At 36.8% G+C, this 19498-nt stretch overlaps 1 protein-coding gene across 1 annotated transcript in view; it reads right to left on the reverse strand.

Moving 5' to 3' along the window:
* Window positions 1-2084: 2084 nt before the first annotated feature.
* Window positions 2085-19498, reverse strand: part of LOC124795629 — a 255729-nt gene continuing 238315 nt past the window's right edge. The window contains exon 5 of the mRNA XM_047259700.1: window positions 2085-2377. The gene's annotated coding sequence lies outside the window, so the exon portion shown is untranslated. The remainder of the gene's footprint in view (window positions 2378-19498) is intronic.

Genomic DNA, 19498 nt, shown 5'->3' on the forward strand with positions numbered 1-19498 from the left:
ATTTTGCTGAATACAATAATGTTATAAGGTTGAACCATCATTAACACATAATTAGTCTGACCATAATGTGGAATTATTTAAAGGCAGGTTGTACTTTAGTGACAAGGTATAATTGACAGAAGTATCACTGTTCATCCAAACTGGTAGAAAATGAGCAAAATGCTAACACAGATGCATTCATTGCCCTTCAAAGACACTTTTTGTAATGGAAAACAACATATATTTTGTGGATTTGGAGTGATTACAGAAACAAAATAAATTCACAAAATGTGAGAAAAATATTGCCAGGTATGCAGACTAAAATCCAAAGAAATTTTGGTATTAAATTATATTTTGTGCAATTTAAAATCTTCAGCTAATAGCTTTAGAAATTTAAGGCTATTTTCTTTGATGAATTTGAGCTTCCAGTGTTTTATTTGCAGATACTAAAAAATTAATAGAATTTTTTGTACTGTGAAGAAAACCAAATGTTGCTGCAGTCACATATTCAGTCTGCTGAGTGAATGAAGACAGTAGTAAGAAGTGGAAGAACTGTGTCATTTGCTGTATACAGTATGCTTATGAAGCTTAAATCTCACAAAATAGTGAAGGATATTTTAGGCATTAAGAAGCATTTGTACCTGGAATGAACGCAGGGACAGAAGAATTATGGAAGAAGAAGTTCTATGTGGATGGTAAAAATGTAAATCAGATTACTTATACAAACATCAGTATGAATAAATGTTGTATTTGAATAGATTGTGGTGACAATGGAATGCAGACATTGGCTGAGAACTGAAGCACTGTAGCAGCTTCTCCAATGTCCTCCTCTTTAAATTAGCCTCCTTCACCTTGCCACTAAATCCTTTTTTGATATCTATTTCTTTCACTCTGTGTTTGCAATTTTCAGTTTTTCTGCTACCTTCTACAATTATTTGTTTCATTTAGAATTCCCTGGAAGATGAAGGAAGACATGTGTTTCATGTCTTTTTAAGGATGAAGCCATTAAAGATGGCTTATAATCTGACAGAGAACAGCAAACTGATTTAATATTTTCAAATAAACCCTTTAATCACTTACCTGAAGCGATGGAGAAACCTAACTCTGAATAAGTAGATGGAAATCTGAATCTCATTTCTTCCAAATGTGAATTCAATGCCTTTGACTAGAGTGCCACCTGTATGGCCTTCTTATGATCTCTCTTGTAACAACTCCAGCACCCAGCAAACACTTACTTTTCATAACAAATGTGGAAACTAATGTCACTTTCTGTACGGGCTGGTGCTTATGCTGTAAGGTGACAGCAGTAGAGTGCTCACAATAACATTGCCATAATAACTGCATGACTGTTGATTTACAGTGGGTTAATACATTGTTTGTTGTTAGCCTATATAGTAACAATGTTCTGAATGAGTGCTACACATTCTGGTGTTCTTTCCATGCAGAAAGACATTCAAAACATGAAGCTTAGTTATTAGTAGGTACAGGTGCCAAATGTACTTAAAGTTCACAATAAATGAGAAATTAAACAAAAAACATAGTTTTATGTAGACTAAGGTGAATTCTGAAAGAACTGTTGATGTGTCACTTTCATCCAGCACCAAAGACTAAATCAATCAGGTCTATTGATTATGATAAAATGAGGATCCACATTTAATGATATTGTAGTATTCGGCTACCACTGATAAAATTATTCCATGTTAAGCCAGCACAGGCTGTGAATCAACCTTTTCTCTAACATTTTCAGTTAATAAAATATTTATCCGCTGTGAAACTGCTAGACATGCTATGCTATGGTTATCAACAGAGCTGTTTATTTTCTCAGGACACATATTCCTTTTCCTTCAACAAAAGAAATCTAAACACAGTTAAGGCAGTTATCAAAATAAATATTGATATAAAAGCTTGAATATATTCATGTCATCATCTTACAGAGTTAACATGGTTAAATGTATTTCAAAAACACATTTGCTGGTTACTCTGAGCTAAATATTTTGTGTTTAGTGTTGACAGCTTTTGAACTCTAAAAATAACATCTAATGTTAGAAATATATTGTTGTTTGGTCCACATTACTCATATGAATATATTTATATACACACACACATACATACAATTATGTAAAATATATTTTGTGCACAACACTTGTTGGTGGTTTGTGCATTTTTTAATTTTAGTGCAAGAGTAACTTGTGCACTTGATAGTTCATTAAGTGAGAGAGAGCTGCTTGGTGCTGCAGTGTGTGTTATTGTCCACATTATAGCAAAAGGCCTCCACTTTCTTCCTTATGTTCACCATACAAAACAGTCCACATTTCTCCTGTGTTGACATTAAGTACTTTTGGGAAGAGAGTTTTTATAGGATTTAATGAACCACTCAGCTCATGTTGCACAGTTGGACCTGTAACAAAAGATAAATATTATGGTACTTCAAGGCTTCCATACTTAAATATTGTGATAAAACAACTATTTTAAACAATCAGTTATGACAGTTAGCAATGGTTCATCCATAAATCATTAATAAAGAATTTCATGAATGGATATTACACATCCAAATTTAAAAAACTGAAAAATTAGTAATCAATATCCTGAGAGCTATTTTCAATATAGCTCTTTGGTTCAGTTATGGCATATGTGTAAGTATGAGGTGCTTTACCATCAGAAAATGTTTCTACCACAAGGCTACCTTTGGAATTTGTCAACATTCCAACATTCATTTGGTGCAGTTACCAGACAACAGATAAACTCAGAATCATTGAGACATCACACATTAAAACGTAATACTGACAATCTGATTAAACATTACACCCCATTTCTGCATATTTTGGACTAAGGATATATTTACAATAACATCTACATCTACATGGCTACTTTGCAAATCACACTTCATTGAACCACCTTCAGACTAATTCTCCATTATTCCACTCTCGAACAGTGTGCAGATAAAAAAAACACCTATATCTTTCTGTGCAAGCTCCAATTTCCCTTATTTTGTTACGATAATTGTATCTACCTACGTATGTTGGCGTCAACAAAATATTTTCACATTTAGGGGAGAAAGTTGGTGAATGAAATTTCATGACAAGACTTCACTGCAACAAAAAAAAAAAAAAAAAAACCTTTTTTTTAATGATTTCCACCACAAATCCTGCATCATGTCTGTGATATTCTCTCCACTATTTCTCAGTAATACAAAACATGCTGCCCTTCTTTGAACTTTCACAATGTACTCCATTAATCCTATCTGGTAAGAATCCGACATCACACAGAAGTACTCTGAAAGAGGATGGACAAGTGTAGTGTAGGCAGAAGGCCGCCAAGTGATCTTTGATAACATGTCTTGGGGGTGATGTAATTTATGTCAGTGTACCGAGGTATCTACAACACAACATAAAGGATTAATGTGTATTTTTTCCTACAAACAATAGGCAAAATCATTGCTTTGTATATTTTTGGCCTACACCCTAAATCTCATGGAAATTTCTCAGACATCAGTAGAAGTGGAATTACTTCCAAAAGGTGTTTCTTCTTTCCACTGAGAAAAACATACAGTAAGAGCTTTATTAAACAAGTACACGAAGATTATTTTGAGAATACTATTTGGCCCCAGATATCTTGTCAGATAACAGACAGCAATTTCACTCTAGCACGTGGAATTCATTCGTAGAAGAAGAGAAGATAAATCACATTGCTGTTTCTATAACCCACTGTCTAATCCTGCTAATTGTATCATGTGAGAGATAGGAAGATCATTCTGAGATTCTGAACATACTGCAGGATGAGACTTAAGCAATGAATTGTTTATCTCATGAAGGTAGTAAAATGTCTGATAATATTCCTGATAAAATCAGTGACTTTCTGCTGTGAAACAAGCCGACTGCCCAGAAATGACAGACAGCAGCATTACAGTAGTTGGAGAAGAAGGAACCAGGTAGAAAATTTAAACATCACATTTTAATGAAATTCATGGTACATAAAGTTGAAGATTTTGTGCTGATTTAATCACTTTTCAAATCTTTGAGGACAAAGAATGAAATCAAGAAACTTCAGCATTATTACTTGGGACCATTTATGATTAAAAAAGCAGCACATCCAAATAATGTCGAGTAGGAGAAGGTTAATGGTGAAAAATATTTTGGGCTTCATCACATGGAAAACATAAAGATGCACTATCAATGTACTGTGTTGGAGAATGAAAGTGAATAGCATTGTATCATCCAAATTTTCATATTGTGATTGTATTAGTATATAACAGACTGGTGGAGTATCTTTCCCAGTGATTTTAGCATGAGAGACTGGTTGAGCATATTACCTGTGAATAGGTTAAAGAACTTTGTATGATGCCAGTGAACTGATGTGTACAGGATGTTTATTTTAACTTGGAACAACTAAATAAATCAAAAAACATACATTGTACAAAAAATGTTCTACGTGAGAAGTTAATATTTTCAAACAGGACATCTATTTGTGTAAGAACTACCCCTCCCCCCCCCACCCCCCCCCATCGAACCCCCTCCTCCATGGGGTGAGTCAATTTTTAATTTTCAAATTGGAACACCAGTTTAGTGCAAGTTCAGAGTCTATGCCAAAAACTACATGTTTTAACCTAAACATTTTTTTTCAATTCATGGTAGATGGCACTGTAGTTGAAATGTTCAGTTTTTTCTGTTACTGCAATTACAAACCAACGCATTTGATACTATACAACATTTGCAATAAAATTGAAACGTTTTTGTTCTAAGTGGGTGAAATTTTATTTCAAAATTTGATTGTACAGTAAAACTTTTACAGTTAGACATTTAAATGTCCGGTTATTAAACTACTTTTAGTGTGACCCAGGAACAACGATGCTGACACAATAGTTTTCTGTTCCCATTATGGTGCTTGATTTCAGTGAGTCCCCTTGCCTCTCAACAGTGGGGTGCCTGATTTTGGTGAGTTCCATGCCTCCCACCATTACTGTAAATCACAACAAATGCTCAAACTGACGATCTTCCAGTTCAATAAATTTGTTAATTCATGCTTCAGATTCATGTACACAACTTATGGACATATCTGGTGTAATTTTTGTGTTTACATTTCTGATACATTCTCTCATGTTCTGTCATGTAGTTGTATTGTATCCACAAACAAAGTTGACACTCGGCGCGGTGGCTGCTGGGAGCGACCATAAAGGAATTTCCCATATACGGTCACTCCCATCAAACACTGTGCCAAGTGTCAACATTGTTTGCACCTTTAATACTTGTGTATGCACTTTGCCTTAAGATAACACTACAGGAAAAAATCCACTGATGTAAGGTCAGGCGATCTGGCAGGCAGCTTTACAGACCACCTCTATTGATTCAGTAACAATTGAAATTGTGACTTAAAGATTGTTCTTGTCTCCAAAACCATATGTTCTGTCAGACTATGAGGGATACATCTTCCAAAACAATCAGTAGCTCATCTTGTGATAGCTGACGAAATTTTTCTCTGCTCAAAGTACTGGTTCAAATGGCTCTGAGCGCTATGCGACTTAACTTCTGAGGTCATCAGTCACCTAGAACTTAGAACTAATTAAACCTAACTAACCTAAGGACATCACACACATCCATTCCCGAGGCAGGATTCGAACCTGCGACTGTAGCTGTCGCTCGGTTCCAGACTGTAGCACCTAGAACCGCACGGACACTCCGGCCGGCGCTCAAAGTACTCTAACAAAATAAGTGGCTGATTAGTTTGTCGCCTATGATACTGATACTGCATCAAATTTTAACAGACCAAGGACACTGATGATCAACTTCATGTATCCACTATGGGTTTTCCACCCACCAATAATGGAAGTTGTGATGATTAATGTTGCCATGGTTTGTAAAAGTTGACTTGCTGGAAAAGATTACTTGACAAAACAATCATGAGACTCTTTGTAAGAAGCATTTGATGCATGGAAATATGGTAGGGATGTGACATTTTAGGTTCACCCAAACACTTGAGTGGGCAATTCTTGACTGGTGAGATATTCCTTGGGTACCTACATGTGTATTATGAGCTAGTACTAAATTTCATTATTGCTGTTCCCTGTCACGGTTGCTCTACAATATTTTTAGGCATCACATTTCCTTCAGTAGTCAGCTGTTGTACAACATGATGACAAAAATTCATATGAGATCATGGCATTTCAGCAAAATGTTTGACATAAACTGCAACAGAAGTAGTCATACCAATATGACTACCAACCAGCTGTCCACTAGGTTGAACAGTCACCATCAAACTGTGGCCAAGAGCAAAGTAGACCAGCCTGTGGCACAACATGCAGCTGAGCATAGCATGCTTGATTTCAATGGCTGCATCACTACCCAAGCCATCTAGATTCTCCTCTCCACCACCAGCTTTTTTGAACTGTGCAAATGGGAGTTTTCCTACAGCACATTCTCTGTTTCTGTAATTATCCCAGCCTCAACCTACAGTAACATACTGTCTCCACACCCTCCACTCAATAGTTTCCACCCAATCTGTACTATCGTCCCCTCTTCATTCTTGTTTCCCAGCCTCTTTGTTTGCTGCCCTCTGCCAACATACCCATTCATCTTTCCTTGCTCCTCTCCTTGACACTGCACCTGTTGACATTCTAGTCCCTGCACACCCTGACACTGCACCTGTTGACATTCTAGTCCCTGCACACTCTACCAGGCAGTGTTCCTCTATTCCCTCCCCCCCCCCCCCCCCCCCAACTGTACACTACTATCCCTTTCTGTTCCCCAACCCCTCCAGATTGCTGTGGCCATCCCATGTTATAATTCAAGTCTGGCTTGAGCTGCTGGAGTTGGCAGACATGTGTGCATGAGATGTGTTTGCTTGTGTGTATGAACGGTGTATGTTTCTCTGTTTTCATATTGCTGATGAAGGCTGTGGCTGAATGCTTTGTGTAAGTGTCTTAATTGTGCCTGGAAGCAAGTTAATATGTCCTCTTCATGGAAAGTAACATTCTTGAATGAGATTTTGCATAGGGATAGGCTGGAGTTTGGTAAAGGCTGCCTTTTGCTGCAAAATATAGTACTACTTTCTTTATAATTCACATTAAACTCTCATTCCATTTTTCCCTTTGAACATTCGCATGAATATTCATACCAGATTTCACTCATCCAAACAATTTATAATTTTGTGTTAGTCAAGTAGTTCTAAGGAGTTCATCTAGTTATACTTAGAAAGTTAGATGTTGGTTGCTCTAAGAATACATACTCATGATAGGTCTAAAAAGCAGTCTGTGAATTTCACCTAATTTATTTTCACAGACGATGAAAATAAATTATTAAGTAAAGGCTTCAAATATAATATAGAACCTAGTTTGACTCCTCAAAATCTTCGGAAGTTGGTAGTGGATCTTAAGGTTGGCCTTGATAGCGGTAAAGTAGATAAAAGTATCCAAACGAGGCTTGCTTATGATGCTTGTAAAATAATACAAAAAGAGTGTCTAGGTAGTAATACGTTCACGAAAGATATGTGCAATGTTAAAAACATTAACGAAAAACTAAGAAATAATGAAGCCCTAATAACTAAGGCCGATAAGGGGAACACGATTATTGTTTCTACAAAAAAAAGAATATATTCAGAAAACGGAAATGTTCTTTGAAGAGAATGGCATCGTACTACTAGAGGTAGACCCAACGCCCGTCATACAGAGGGATATTAGAGCGAGTCTTAGCAATACTAAGTTGATCGGAGAATTTAGAGAAAAGGCATTGATAAATATGAACGCCAAGCCCCCGACACTAAGACATAACGAATCATGCAGACAACATTTCAAAACAAATGGCATTATGACACTGCCCTCTGTTTTACATTTATAATATCGTCTCATTTGTCAAGTCATACCTGTTAAACAATGACTGCACACTAAAATTCAATGGAGATATTCACAACTATGCAACAAGGCAGCAATCTGACCTACATATGATTCAGTCCAGAACTACCTGCTACCAAAAAAGTGTTTTAAATGTTGGGATACAAATGTATAATAATTTACCCAATGAAATCAAAGCAACAAAGAACCCAAGAGCCTTCACACATAAGTTAGAAAAATATCTCTTGGACCATTGCTTTTATGCTGTTGATCATTTTTTTGAAAGGGGTTAAAAATGTAAACAATACGATAAATGTTCAATTTGGTCTGAGCATTATATACTGTGCATGTCTTTGAAATATACTGGATTATTATACAGGGCTATTACAAATGACTGAAGCGATTTCATAAAATCACTGTAGCTCCATTCATTGACATATGGTCACAACACACTACAGATATGTAGAAAAACTCATAAAGTTTTGTTCAGCTGAAGCCGCACTTCAGGTTTCTGCCGCCAGAGCGCTCGAGAGCGCAGTGAGACAAAATGGCGACAGGAGCCGAGAAAGCGTATGTCGTGCTTGAAATGCACTCACATCAGCCAGTCATAACAGTGCAACGACACTTCAGGACGAAGTTCAACAAAGATCCACCAACTGCTAACCCCATTCGGCGATGGTATGCACAGTTTAAAGCTTCTGGATGCCTCTGTAAGTGGAAATCAACAGGTCGGCCTGCAGTGAGCGAAGAAACGGTTGAACGCGTGCGGGCAAGTTTCACGCGTAGCCCGTGGAAGTCGATGAATAAAGCAAGCAGGGAGCTAAACGTACCACAGCCGATGGTTTGGAAAATCTTACGGAAAAGGCTAAAGCAGAAGCCTTACCGTTTACAATTGCTACAAGCCCAGACACCTGATGACAAAGTCAAACGCTTTGAATTTTCGGCGCGGTTGCAATAGCTCATGGAAGAGGATGCGTTCAGTGCGAAACTTGTTTTCAGTGATGAAGCAACATCTTTTCTTAATGGTGAAGTGAACAGACACAATGTGCAAATCTGGGAGGTAGAGAATACTCACACATTCGTGCAGCAAATTCGCAATTCACCAAAAGTTAAAGTGTTTTGTGCAATCTCATGGTTTAAAGTTTACGGCCCCTTTTTCTTCTGTGGAGAAAACATTACAGGACATGTGTAACTGGACATGCTGGAAAATTGGCTCATGCCAAAACTGGAGACCGACAGTGCTGACTTCATCTTTCAACAGGATGGTGCTCCACCGCACTTCCATCATGATGTTCGGCATTTCTTAAACAGGAGATTGGAAAACCGATGGATCGGTCGTGGTGGAGATCATGATCAGCAATTCATGTCATGGCCTCTACGCTCTCCCGAGTTAACCCCATGTGATTTCTTTCTGTGGGGTTATGTGAAAGATTCAGTGTTTAAACCTCCTCTACCAAGAAACGTGCCAGAACTGCGAGCTCACATCAACGATGCTTTCGAACTCATTGATGGGGACATGCTGCGCTGAGTGTGGGAGGAACTTGATTATCGGCTTGATGTCTGCCGAATCACTAAAGGGGCACATATCGAACATTCGTGAATGCCTAAAAAAACTTTTGGATTTTTTGTATGTGTGTGCAAAGCATTGTGAAAATATCTCAAATAATAAAGTTATTGTAGAGGTGTGAAATCGCTTCAATCATTTGTAATAACCCTGTATACTGTGCAGGTCTATGAAATACACTGGACTACTTTACTATTACATTTGTATTGGCTGTTTGTATTTTAACATACAACATTTGTATTTACTGTTTTGTTAAAGATAGCTAACTTCCTCATTGCAAAATAATGTAAAATCAATTTATTAAATATTACTTGCAAATATGTTCCCTTGACCTGTCCAATATCGTATGTACAACCTTACAGTTCTATGATTTGTATTAACTGTTTTGTTTAAGATAGATAATTTCCTTGCTACAAAATAATGTAAAAATCAATTTGTAAAAATTAATTGTAAATAGCTCTCTTGACCTATCCAATATCATATGTACAGCTGTACAATACTATGATTGCCTGGATCAATAAAAATACAATACAATACAAGCTCCACAAAATTTCCCATCCGATCCGCCCTATTGTGGATAGCACCAATAGTGTTTATCATAAATTAGTGAGACATTTACATTATAAAATTAAAGAATGTTTCGTGTTCCAAAATAATTTTTCGATCAAAAATTCAGACTTAAAACCGTAACATGTTCCGAAAACACCAAATTGGTGTCATTTGACATCATTAGCTTGTACACAAACGTACCAGTGGATCAAACCTTGAACATTATAGAACAAAACTTAAGGGACCACAAAAAATTATCCACCATAGAAATTGATGAGCTAATGTTACTTCTTAGAATGACACTTAAATACAATTATTTTTCATTCAATAAAAAATTATATTCACAGCCCTGTGGCCTAGCTATGGGGAGCCCACATGCATGTATCATGTCTGAAATTTTTATAAATTCTCTGGAATTGGTTTTTTTCCAAAATTAGCCAGAATTAGTGAACATCATCCTTTATGTGAGATACATGGATGACATTCTTCTACTGGTTAATAATTCTCCAGAGGAAATAGAGCAAATTTTCGCAACGTTCAACAGTCTACATGAAAAAATAAAATTCACACAAGAACTGGAATCAGCTGATAGATCACTACATTATTTTGATTTAACGTTGACTATTAAAGATGCTAAAATAGAGTTCAACATCTTCTGGAAGGCAACTTATTCAGACATCATCATCCCTGCTGATTTAACCCACCCCCAAATGCATAAAATGGCATTTTTCTATTCTAGTATCCATCGGGCGATTTCTATTCCATTGTCAGATGTCAACCTGGAAAAAGAATTACAAATTCTCGAGAGTATTGCACAGAATAATGGTTATGATCCAAAGATAGTGAGGCAGTTACATCATAATAAAACGCGAAAAAGGACAACGACTTTAGGAAACACAAATACTCAAACACAAGATCAGACCAAGAAATGGTTGTCGGTTCCTTATACAGGTAATGTCTCCTACAACATATGGCACCTGTTGAAAAATTAAGGCTTTAAAATTTCCTACTCGACGAGTAATAGTTTAAAGAAAAATTTGGTTCATTCCCTTGAGAAAGACAGTGACAAGTCAGCGAAATCAGGCGTATATAAGATTATGTGTGATGATTGTCCATGTTATTACATAGGTCAAACAGCAGTAAGGTTTAAAGAACATCTTCCAATAAAGGGCGTAGGAACACGTGGGTCAGCCTTACTAGGTTAAATTAATTCATAATACATGTGACCTCACAGTTTCTATAATAACAGATCCTTTCCTACAGTTTCATACGAAATTTGTTGATCAGTTTATAAGGCTCTGTAGTAGAATGTAAAATGTAGTCATGCTGGATACTGTAATTAACTTACAATAGTAAAATATAAAATTAATTCATAGCAAAAAGGTTATCTGACGCGTGCGTAATAAGAGTTTAATTCTATACATCTCGCGCATGCGCACCGCCCTCTGTGAGGCAGACCGTGAAGCCCTCGTGGTCCGCAGTCTCTAGTCAATACAACGTGCTTAAAGTGAATCTGCTACAGCTGGTTTATTGAAGTGACAAAAGCTTATGGTTATGCGTCAAGTTTTATAAAGTTGACTTAGGACATGGCCTGTTTTAGGCAAATATTTAAATAATATTTTATGTAAGTACTACATGTTGCATCCTGTAGGATGACCGTATCTAATATAATTTACTAGCGCATTATAATCTTAACTTGTTGCAGGTTCTGAAGAAGACGTTATTACTAACGTTGAAACCTAGGTAAATGATAAAGTTAACCTGCAACTGTAGGCTGTATATTCTTATATAGATAGAGAGAACTTTTTTAAATGGCATCTGGATGTTTTTTAACAATAACAATCAAATGTACTCTTTATTCAAGTGCGTTTAAGTAGTTGATGATGAACTATTATTTACATAAATTTCCTTTTTTTTCAGTACATTTACTCTTCTACTGTCCATATATGACTATTAACTCATATTTATGAATATATAATCATTTATTTTGTACTTAGATATTCAATTTAGGGAACTGACAGAAAAGGGAAGGATCACCCTTACACTACAAATGTATGACTACGCAGCCTCACTCAACAATTTAAACAGGCTGTTCTGGGAGCCACTGAGGGAACAGGGTGCAGCCAGTTGCAAGTTGTGTTGCACATAGGAACAAATGATGCCTGTTGTCTGGGAGCTGAGTTCATACTTGGATCATTCCAATGAATTGTATAGAACAGAATGCAGAGCTAGAGCACTTGCCCATGAAAGGTAAAGGTCCCAAGTTTGAGTTTCAGCCTGGCACACAGATTTAATCTGCCATGAAGTTTCAAATCAGCACATTTTGGAAACATCCCCCAGGCTGTGGCTAAGCCATGTCTCCACAATATCCTTTCTTCCAGTGGTGCTAGTCTGGCAAGTTTTGGAGGAGAACTTCTGTAGAGATTGGAAGGTGGGAGACAAGGTACTGGCAGAGGTGAAATTGTGAGGATGGTTTGTGAGTAGTGCATGGATAGCTCAGTTGGTAGAGCACTTGCCCGTGAAAGGTAAAGGTCCTGAGTTTGAGTCTCGGTCTGGCACACAGTTTGAATCTGCCAGGAAGTTTCAAAGTTTCAATTGCATAGAAGGTGGAAAAGATTAGTCCTGCTTATGGAATTTTGATGAAGTTCACTGTTGTAAGCCTGGTTCTTCACCAACACAGGATTTATTAAACACCAATAAAGTACAAATAAATCACAAAAATAATAGATCCTCACTCTTCTTGCACCAAACAAAGACTTCTAGAGATTGATACCTCCTGGTAGTTAAAATACTCTGGAGATTTATGGTTTAACTCAGATGTTAGTTCTGGAGAAAACTAACTTTTTCAGGCTGGAAATTATTTTAAGATGAGCTGCTCTATCAATGCACACAGATGCATTTAGTGCTCTCATGGTAGGCACAACATGCATTGAATGGAGACTGGAGGCCACACTGCATTAAGAAAACATACATACCTGTGTGCATGCCAAGTGTTGATGGTCAGGAACAACAGAATTAAAACGAATGTCCACAAAATAACCAAGTATTGCAAAGTCACCATGAATAAGTTCACCAGAGAGCATGTAGTACAGATTAGCAAGTGGAGACAAGTGAGGCTGAGACTGTCCACAGCAATCATTAAATCCTGCAACCCGACTGGTTTTGAGTTGAGTAGAAGGCTTGAAACAGAGATTTTGAATGTTATGTGATAAACTAGGCTGTGGCTTCCTAGACTTGTGCCACAGAATTGAGACCTTTAGAGGCCTCTTAAATCACTCTGAGCTGTACATCACATCTGATGCTGGACGCAGGGTGTACCAAAGGGTTTTTATATCAGGCCTACTAGGTAAGGAAAGATGACTAAGAGCCAAAGAGAGATTTCTTGGGGGTAAATCTAAGTGTATATTGAAATGATAAGCTAATGGGAATTGAGCTGTTGTTATTCATGACCACAGATAAGATACTCAAATACATTGAGATATAAACTGAAGTTGCAAGTGATATCATTTGCTCAAGGCTCAATATCAAGGACAAGCATAAACTTATAATTGTGCTCTTTTAGAAAACACTAGATTCAGCCCCATGTGTAACTGAAAACTTTAGAGAAAATCTCAGTTCACTGATATACACATTACCTAATCACATACAGCCATCACTCAGAATAAACAGTTGGGAAGCCCATTAATAACAAAATATATAAGATCTAATGGCAACAAACAAACCTGACATCTTGGAGGGTGTCCACATAGAGACTGGTGTCAGCGAACAGGTAACAGTTGGAGCAATCAATTATCAAAGTAAAAAAAACTTTTCTCACATGACATCCCAAAAATAATGGATCAATGCCATCGGATGGATACAGTATTTATTGAGTTCTAAAATGTATCCGGGCAGCACACCACCAATACTTATTTACTGGGTATCAAACATATTTTGCAACTCAATTGAGAATTTTTTGGTACAGAGGATGCAGCATGTTATCTTGCATTAGGAGATAGCCATTGATTTAAAAGTAATTTCAGACATGCCCCAGGGAAGCATGTTGGGACAATTGTCATTCATGTTACTGAAAATGAAGAAGAAAAGACTGATGAATGTTCAGTCAAATCTCGATAAGATTTTAAACTGGTGTAAGGATTGGCAGCTTCTTTTAAATGTTCATAAACATAAAATCACACAATTCACAAAATTCAGAAAAGGCATACCCTGCATTGCATTAACAGCAATGCATAAATGGAATCAGTCAATTCATATAAACACCAGGGTGTAGTAACCAATTGTTGGGGGTATGAAATGGAATGATCACATACGGTCAGCCATAGGTAAAATGGGTGCATATTTCAGTTCAGTGGCAGGGTACTGGGAAAATGTAATCAGTCCAAAAGGGAGATTGGTTATGAAACACTCCTGCATCCCATGGAAGACTATTATTCAAGTGTGTGGAAGCCATACCAAATAGGACTAATGGGAGATATTCAATGCATGCAAAGAAGGGCAGCATGTTTTTTTGGCTAATGGTGAGCATCATGAAATGCCAAAACACCTGAATCGACAGATAATTGAAGACGAAGTCCAGCTTACCTGTGAATCCCTATTTACAATGTTTCCTATACCAGTATTAATCCTGCAATGGATGTGTGGTAGCATACAGTACTGAAAATTCAGTTTTCTTTCTGTAATAAGTTAGAACACAAAGTGCACAACAAAGGTGCTAGATATGCATTTATGACAAGTTTCACTATTGACACATTATAAAATCCTTCACAATAGCTGTGACTGATCTGCAAAGTAGAGAACTACACTGAGGTGGCACTGCATACAGCATGAACCTGGTAATGTAAGTGAATGTGGTGTAATTTGTACTGAATGTTTTGAAGATCAGATGCTATATTTTACAAAAACACTTCGAACAAATGATTATTTAATTACTGAAGATCAGTATTATACTTTTCCTACTGTCTTGAAGGTTTGCATGAAGAAAAGGATTGACACCAGATGAAATTGAGCGCCTTCTTCTGGAATTATCTGATGAAGAGGATTTTGCGGATTTCATTGACAGCGATGATGAAGCAGAAGTAACCGAGGCTGCAGATTATTCCAGTGTATCTGAGCAATCGTAAAATGGTGGGAATGAAGTGAATGAATTACCAAGTGATGAGTGCCATTTTTATATTGGTAAGGACAAGGAAACTTTATGGATAAATAATCCATTAGTGGTGGCAGATAAAACAAAATGTAAGAATATAATCAAGATCTTACCTGGCCAAAAATGCAATGTTTCAGGAACTAAAATTGAAATTGAAAGTTTTCTCAAATTTTTTGGCCCTGAGATAATTGTTTGTCTTGTTTTGAACACCAATAGATATATAAATAACAAGAGATCATCTGTGAATTACGCGAGGGACAGAGACTGCAGAAGTACTCCTGCTTCTGAAATAATGGCTCTATTAGGAGCATTGTTTCTCACTGCTGTACAAAAAGAAAGATGTACAAAGGTATTAGAGCTCTGGGCATCAAATTGCATGGGAATGATTATTCTCAGGGCAGCATTTAGCTACAAGCGCTTTCTGTTCTTGCTCCGGTCACTGACTTTTGATGATACTCCAACGAGAAAAGAGCAACTTGCAATTGATAAAATTGTTACCATCCACAATCTCCACTCTGAATTTTTGAACAACTGCAGAAATAACTACAGACCAGGGGAGTTCACAACCTTAGATGAAATGCTTGTTCGTTTTTGTGAACCTTGTGGTTTTGTGCAGTACATGCCCAGTAAACCTGCCAAGAATGGTTAGATGTTGTACATATTGTGCAATAGCAAGACTATTACACTTGTAACTCCAGCAGACAGAATCCTGGACCATATCTTGCATCTAACCAGCCTATGGATATTGTGAAGAGATAAGTTGAACCAATCAAGGGCACTCACAGGACTGCAACTTCAGACAAATATTGCAGTAGTTATCCTTTAGGACAGTATCTTCTAGAAATTGGGCTAACCTTCATAGGGACACTGAAAAAGAACAAGAAGGAAATTGCTCTGGAATCTTTGCCAAACAGGTTGCGAGAAACTGGAAACTGTCTTTTCAGATTTCAAGACAACTTCTGTTGTGTTTTGTGTCAAACAAAAAGAAACAAGCCTGTTCTTTTTCTACCATCAATGCATGAAACTGATGAAATAGGCACTTCTGCAGAAAAATCTGTTGTAAATATGGACTACAATGCAACCAAATGCGGTGTAAATACTGTTTATAGCATGTGAACTTCCTACTCGACTCAGAGGACAACAAGAAGATGGCCCTTGGTCTTGTTTCTCTGGTATTTGGATATTGCTGGAATTATTCTCAAGTGCTGTTCTTCACCAATAATCTAGGTTCAGAAAAAGAACATGCCTCACAAACCTTTCCTTGGCTCTAATGGAGAGCCAGTTGACCCTATTGGTCAATCCCATTAAGTAATGAAGAGGTTGTTAGAAAGTGTGGAATTTGCAGCCTTTGTGGTGGTAAAAAAAAAAAAAAAAGATGAAACTACTGTGACTCAACAGTTGCAAAAGAATTGTTTGCAAGCCACACAGCTACATCATTGTGACTTGTAATGACTGCAGGGCTTCTCCAGAGGAACAAAGTGTGTGATTTGTGATATGTGTTCATGATATTTTTTCTTAACTTGCTGTCTTGTTCTTTATTCTGAAAAGTTATCCATTTCTCACTATACATTTTTTGAAAGACTTGCTTTAATAAAAGGCTATAACAGCACTGAAATCTTTGGTTATAATGACCTTATCTGTAGCACAAAACCCCTTCTACAAATTCTGCCAGACAACTAAAAATGTTGTCAGTTAAATGATATTTGATGTTAGGCAGCACTGAGTGCCACACGCACCTGCTGGTGCAATTGTCTTCAGTGCACCTGCCGCAGATTTATGTAAATAATCAACAAATATCCTGCACTCTCCTACTTACTGGTCCCATAGCAATTGCAAAAAATAGATTAAACTAATCACAACATGCAGAGAGATGTGTAAACAATACTTCTCATGCTCTTCATGCAAGTGCATACACTCCACAGTGGTTTGCAGAGTATCAGCACACACATAGATGCAGAAAGCCCTTGTAAGCAGAATGAAGATTAACAATATTCTTTGTAAAAAGGCCATTTTTTTCTTATAGCATTTTTGTAACTGTTATCCTGTGATAATCACTGGTGTAATGTAAATATTAGAAAGTAGTAGCTAGTAAACAAACACCCTCAAACATATTTGTAGACATATAACATACATAAATATTAAGCAGTGAATCTGTTCATTTTGTTTTGTTTGTTTATAGCTTATGTGTGTTAGGGTGACAACTTTCTCATTTAAGCCCTGAAACAAGATCAAATATTCATTATTATCCCCTTCCATCTACCAATCACAAATGCTAATCATTATCTTTGCAACTACAGTTTCAAATTCTGGGATATTCACAGACTTAAACTTTACTAAAAGGTTCCCACATCTGTAATACTTTACACTGTGAAACATTTCCTAAATAATCCTACTCACTGTCATCAGAAAATCTACTCACCGTCATCAGATATCAGAGTCAGTTTCTTCATTAGCAACCACACAATAATAATAATCTTTGTTAGTCCATATTAACTTTACAGTCTTGGACTTCATCCCCCCCCCCCGCCCCCTCCTCTCTCTCTCTCTCTCTCTCTCTCTCTCTCTCTCTCTCTTTTTCAGGGAGCACACAAGACTACTTGCATCAAGCAGCCACTGACATATGTTCATTTTACACAGAGATGCAGAGCTGACAACCAACAAACAAGCAGAATGCATGAATGGACACACACAAACTGTTGTTCTCCTAACTCACTGACATCCATCTGCTGTAGAATCCTAGAACATGTTCTAAGCTGAACTATAATGACATATTTCTGACAGAATGAATACCTCTACGCCAACCATAATGATTTCAGAAAATATTGAGCAAGCAAAACGAAACATGCACTTCTCTCACAAGACGTCCTGAAAGTTATGGATCAAGGCAATCAGGGAGATGTAGCAATCCTTGACTTCTGAAAAACATTTCACGTGGTATCACATCAATAATTATTAACAAAATTATGGTTGTATGGAGCATGAAAGAAACATTGACTGTACTGGTGATTTATTGGTATGGAGGGTACAGTATATTATCATGGATGGTGAGTCATTGGAAGGAGTGTACCTTCAGGCATGCCCCAGGGAAGTGTGTTGGAAGCATTGTTGTTCATTTTGTTTATTAATGAGCTGAAACACAGTATTAACAGCAATCTCAGACTTTTCACAGATGATGCACTTGTCTATAATGAATTACTGTCTAAAAACATGCAGAAATATTTAATCACATTTGGCTAAGATTCAAAAGTGGTGCAACAATTCGTAACTTGTTTTCAATATACAGAAAAGTAAAACTAGATACCTCATAAAATGTATTGTCCTATGAGAATAAAATCAATGATTCACAGTTCCATTCAGTCAACTCATACAAATACATGGGTGTGAGAATTTGTAGGGATATTAAACTGAATGGTCATCTAGGCTCATGCACGGGTAAGGCAGGTGGAAGACTTTGGTTCATTGGAAGAATATTAAGATAATTAGTTCAGTTTACAGAGGAGACTGCTTGCAAATCATTTGTGTGTCTCTTCTTGGAACACTGCTTAAATGTGTGGAACCCTTATTAAATAGTAATGACAAGACATATTGAATGTGCACAAATAAAACTGGCAGACACAAGTTTATTTGACTCATGGGAGAATGTCACACTTAAATTGGCAAACTCCTGAAGATATATGTAAATTGTTCTGCAAAAGCCTACTTACAAAATTCCTGGATATTTAGAGATATTCCTCAGCAATTTGTTTCTTGTTCTCATGAGAACTGTGAAGGCAAAATTGCACTAACTACAACATACGTGAAACATGTAAGCAGTCATTCATCCTATACTATATACATGACTAGAGTAGCAAGAAACTCTAAAATGCAGTACTTTGCTAAGTGTTTTCTTCCATTCACTTCACAGTGGTTTGCAGAGGCTGTCTGTAGATATATATGGCATGAATTCAGGATTTGCAGGGGGGTGGGGGAGGTCACAGGCTTCTATTGCATTTCCAAGTGCTGCCTCACCTACCCCCTGTAATGGGACATCCTCCTCTGACATTATCTTTCCTTTATAGAAGTAGGCAATACAAAAAGTATTTTGAATTTTGTATAGGTGAAAATTATCTCAGCTGTTTAACTGAAAGAATTTCATATGATTTTGTATACAATGCATTACATTTCAGGCTAAAAAAAAAAAAAAAAAAGTTACAATCGATATGTACGTACAGCTAAAACTACTCTTCTTTCACAAATATTTGAAATTACAAAATATCTAGCATATTTAAAATTCATACTATTAATTGCACAATATAATACTAACTATTAAATGTATTTCTGGATTTATTTTTAAAATAATGGTATAAATTCGTGAAGATTCTTCACGTGTAAAGAAAGTTTGTAAACTCTTTGGAATATGGTGAGTACTGTGGACTGTAAATAGTAGTGGGCATGCCTCTGA

Source organism: Schistocerca piceifrons, chromosome 4 (genome assembly GCF_021461385.2).
Source record: "Schistocerca piceifrons isolate TAMUIC-IGC-003096 chromosome 4, iqSchPice1.1, whole genome shotgun sequence".
Classification (NCBI taxonomy): Eukaryota; Metazoa; Arthropoda; class Insecta; order Orthoptera; family Acrididae; genus Schistocerca; species Schistocerca piceifrons.